This window comes from Chrysochloris asiatica, unplaced genomic scaffold, assembly GCF_000296735.1.
Source record: "Chrysochloris asiatica unplaced genomic scaffold, ChrAsi1.0 scaffold00038, whole genome shotgun sequence".
NCBI lineage: Eukaryota > Metazoa > Chordata > Mammalia > Afrosoricida > Chrysochloridae > Chrysochloris > Chrysochloris asiatica.
The window spans coordinates 10,365,005-10,370,308 of record NW_006408556.1 but is presented as its reverse complement, the minus strand read 5'-3'; the positions used below and the strand labels follow the sequence as shown (position 1 = coordinate 10,370,308).

The following is a 5,304-nucleotide window of genomic DNA, read 5'->3' as shown; positions in this document are numbered from 1 at the left end:
TTCTTCATATAATCCAACTTCTCATGTTATTTGACCAACACACAAATTGAATAAATATGATGACATGATACAACCCTGGTACACACCTTTCCTGATTCTAAGCCCTTTAGTATTCCTTGCTCTGTTCAAATGACTGCCACGTGGTATTACAGTTTCATCGTGAGCACAATTAAGTGTGCCAAAATACTCATTCTTATCAATGTTATTCATAGTCTGTTATGAATCACACTGTCGAATGCCTTTGCATGATCAATGAAGCACAAGTAAGCATCTCTCTTGTACTCTGTTTTCAGTCAATATCCATCTGATGTCAGGAATGACATCTTTTTTTGAATCTGGCTTGTATTTCTAGTAACTCCCTGTCGATGTACTACTGAAACCATTTTTTAATTATCTTCAGCAAAGTCTTACTTGCATGTGATATTAGTGATATTGTTCAATGATTCCCACATTCTTTGGCTCACCTCTCTTTGAATAGGCATAAATATGGAGCTCTTCCAATTTGTTGGCCACCTAGCTGTCTTCCAAATTTCTTTGCATAGACAGGTGAGGGCCTCCAGCACTGCATCACTTTGCTGAAAATTTCTAATTTGCATTCTGTCAATTCCTGGAGCCTTATTTTTCTCAAATTCCTGGACTTCATCCTTTCGTACCATTGGATCATATGCTAAGTCTTGATATGACTAAACACCAATCAGTTCTTTTTGGTACAGTGACTCTGTGTACCTTTCCATCTTTTGATGTTTCCTGCATCATTCAATATTTTATTCATCTTGATCTACATTATAGGCAAAGATAAGGCATATTTTCTTATTTAGGAGCTTGGTCGGTCAATTCCACTTTAGCTATTATCATCCAGTTGGCAGAACCCCAAACTACTAGCCAGACTTCTCCCCTGGGAGCTTCCTTTTGGTGATGAGAGATGGATGGTATTTTAGAACTCAATACCCTTTCCTCCTCATTGAGCTCATAAGAAAGCTGTATCTCTACCCAGATGCTGGGTCACAGTCCTCTGACTAATGGTGCTAAATGTATAATCCTAGAATTCTTGGTGAAATATTTCTGACTCCTCCATATTCCTTAGAGGCTTTAAATAACAAGCCAATAGGTTAGGAATGAAGCAGGTGACAGCTCAGAAACACAGGTCTAGAATCCTATTCTGTTATGAAGAAGCATGCTTTGTCTGTTGGATAGTGAAGGGGCCTGAGGGACCCTGTTACACTCTTTTTGGAAAATGAACATGACAGTTTGGAATACTAATCTATTTTGGTACTTGCTATAACCCTGCTAGTGTCAGGGAGAAAGATCACTGGGTCATTTCATCCAGTCATCTGCTAACCGTGTCTCATTTTTCTGACATGAAGGTTTTAGACTGGCAAGTAGCATGTTTTATTCAAAAACGGGAGCTTTCTGAAATCAGGCCCAGGAGTAACCTCTCATCTTTACTGCTTGCTATGTGACCTTTAAGTTTCTTCATCTCTGAGCCTCTCATCCCCCATGCTTTTGTAGATAATGCTTACTCCCTGAGTTGAACCTTACTTTATTTTCAAATAACATTAAATAATGAAGATCTAAAATCCCAGGATGGTGAGTAAAGAAGACACATTGGAATTTGATGGATTCACTAACTAAAAATAAACATAATCAACTATTTTGAGAATGAATTAAGGGAGTTGCGGCAAGATGATGGAGTAGTCAGATGCACTAAACAGACCCTCTGCAACAAAGACATGGGGGGACAAGTCAAACAGGTAGAGATGGTGGTCTTGGAACCCTGAGCTTCAGAAGGTGGGACAGAGAAATAGACTGACTGCTGATTGGAAGAGGAAGCTGAACAAGAGCGGTGAGAGAGAAGAAAAACAGCTGGACTGTCAGCTGGTGTGGAATGATGCTGTCCTCTTGAGCTTTTGCAAGTGGCTGCCAACGCAGCCACCTGCAGACACAGGACTAGATTTCAGGTAGGAGACAAGAGGGGGGCAGTCCTCCCTTGTTCTCTTGTCCTTAGGCAGCCAGGGTGTAGCCAGTCCCACCATTGTCAACACAGTTGCCTATGGTACCCTGTCCTAGGCAGCCTCTAACTGGGATCCTTCCAGAGGCACATGAACTCTCCCTGAATTACAGTACACAAAGAGCAAACTGAAAACTGTGTTCAGACTTCCTTCCAGTTTTTATGACATCTACCACATGACAGGTGGTGAGTGCCAGAAAGCATACAAACACACAATTATTAATTCGTTATAAATACAATGACACCACAATATCTCAGAGAAAACTGACAATTCCAGCTTATAAGAAGAAACAAGGTAGAGTGCCTCAAACAAGTGACCAAAATATAAAGTCAGAAAATATAATGCCAGAAATGGAATCAGATCTTCTTGATAAGGATTTTTTTTAAAGAATGTTATCTGGGTACCTCTAAGGAATTGAGAAAAAGATTGACAAAAGCAAGGAAGAATTCCAGAACACTATGCAAGAACAATTGAAAACCATACAAAAACAGCAATTAGAAGGCCAGAAGATTAATACTAAGACTTCAGAAATAGATAGTACATTGAAAGGGCAAAATAGAATTGAATCAATGGGAGGTAGAAATAGTGAGTTTGTAAACAAATGTCTCAATATTCATCTTCAAGAAGAACAATCAGAAAAAAGAATTTAAAAAATCCAAAGAAAGCCTAAGATTTATGTGAGACACTATCAAGAGGAATACCTGATGTGTGATTGGAATTCCAGAATAAGAAGAGACAAATAAAACCATAGATAAAATTGTCCAAGAGTTGCTTTTAGAAAACTTTCCTAACACAGCGAAAGATGAGAAGATAATCATTCAAGAAGTTACACAAACTCCAAACAGGATAGACCCTAAGAGAAAATCATCAAGACATATTATAATCAAATGTTTCAAAACCAAAGATATATTTTTTTTTATAATCCTGACAGCAGCTCCGGAAAAAAGAAAAGTCATTACAAAGGAGAACTAATAAGACTAGGCTCTGATTTCTCAGCAGAAACCACGCAGACAAGAATGGGATGTCATATATAAATCTCTTAAAGAAGAAAACTGCCAACAAAGAATCAGACATCCCACAAAATATCCATCAAATGTGTCAGTGAAATTACGACATTTCCATATAAACAGATATGAAAAGAATTTGCAAAAACAAGACCAATATTACAAAAAATACTAAAGGGAGGTCTTTGGACAGAGAACCAATGACAGATAACAGTCTAAATGAAAGAACATGCTCAACGTTACTCAAGCTGAAAGAACTAAAGAAAAAAATGTCAAAGCCTCAAGTTGCAATATCGCAGAATTATATGGATAAAAAAATTAATGATACAGAAAGCAACAAAAGATGATGGAAGGCATTGCTCAAGGTCAACGCCTGCGTGGGTAGTGGCTCGCTAACTCACTTATCCAGGCATGGGGCCTGGACACAGGTGGCCATGGGAAATCTAGTTATCAAAATTGACTCCAGAAGACAGAGTCTAACAAATCAGAAACAATGGAAGAAATAGGGAAAGCTATCAGAAAGCTACCACCCGTCAAAACACCAGGCTCAGAAGATATTACAGGTTTAAAAAAAATCCTTCATGAAGAAAAAAGATCTTAAGCAACATGATGGATTAAGCAACATAAACTCATGAAAAGAGGCCACCCATGCTAACATCTTCCAAACAAGACATACGGCCTCACATTACAAAAGTTGGTCAAATGAAACATTACTTGTGGGACTGCTCTGCAGCCCTCAACAACGTAGTAACCACATTTCCCAAGCAGAAGGTCCTGTTTCTGCAGCAGCTATATGGAATCAATACCCAGGATGCAATACTTCGGTGGAGAAGCGATGGATTCTGAAACTTGTGTCAAGGAATCCTTCCTCTGTTAATGCAGAAGACAATTACACTGGAGCTAATGTTTGGTCTGTATGAGAAGTTATCTTGCCTTCTCCATAAACATGTCAGTATTACAGCGTTTGCAACTCGTAGTACGGTAGCCATACTTGCAGGGACAATAGAAACATTATTCACTCCATTGGAAAGAGTTTAAACATTGCTTCGCAACCACAAACATCATGAAAAATTTATAAACACTTACCAGGCCTTCAAGTCACTACAGTGCCATGGAATTAGAGATTGTTATCAAGGCTTGGACCTCATTCTTCTCCACAATAGATCTAGCAATGCCCTTGTTTTTAGCCTTCGAGGCTCTGTTAAGGAATATTTGCCTACTGCAATGGTTCACAGCATTCAATTGGTCAATGGTTTTATCTGTGGAGGCCTACTGGATGCCATGATGGGATTCTCGTCTTTTCCAATTAATGTTGTATAAACAAATATGCAATCTCAGATTGGTGGGGATTTCCGTCTTTTCCTAAGGTTTCCAAAAAAAATTTTTTTAATTACCTAGAAGGGAACAGGAAATTGATATTTTCAGAGGTGCCCATCAGAATTACCACCAGTCCCTCACCTCTTGGGGCATAATCAATGCTACTTATGAGTTCTTATTGAAGGTTATATGAAAGAAATAATCAGTTAAGTGCCATTTATCAACTGACTCGACCTAAGACTACAGTTTGGCCTGATTCCCAATTGGCCAGACACACACTGGTGTCAGAAGTCCAGGCCATCATGATTTATGGACAAAGCTATTTTCCTTAAGCACCAAAAAGAACAGAATAAAAGGTTTCAGTAGGTATTTTCAATCACCACATATGCATATTGGTGTATCTGAGATGATTGAAAAGTTGGACAATGAATAAGAATGCCCTTAGAAGAATTGATGCATTTGAATTATGCATTTGCAAAGAATACTGAAAGTACTATGGACTGCCAGACTTTGAATATTCTTTTCCAATGATATAATTCAAATGGATCAATTCTTCTAAGGTCTTTCTTATTCATTGTCCAATTTTTCAGAAAGGAGCTCTGGTAGCGTAGTGGTTATGAGTCAGGCTGCTAACCTCAAGGTCAGCAGTTGGGAACTACCAACTGTTCCACAGAGAAAGATGAGGCTTTCTGCTCCTGTAAAGACTTACAGCCTCAGAAACCCTATATGGAGTTGCTATGTGTCGGAACTGACTCCACAGCACATCACCACTACCACCCCGACCACCATGGACTGCCAGAAGAGCAAACTAATCTGTACTACAAGAAGTACAGCTAGAATGCTCCTTAGAAACCAGGATAGGGAAATTTTGTCTCTCATACTTTGGACATGTGGTTAGGAGGGACTGGAGAAAGATATCATGCTTAATAAAGTGGAGGGTCAATGAAAAAGAGGAAGAACCCCAATTAGATGGA

General features: G+C 38.9%; 1 pseudogene; it reads left to right on the top strand.

Annotated features, from left to right (window-relative positions):
- Positions 1-3,613: 3,613 nt before the first annotated feature.
- LOC102835919 lies at positions 3,614-4,523 on the top strand (annotated as a pseudogene).
- Positions 4,524-5,304: the final 781 nt, after the last annotated feature.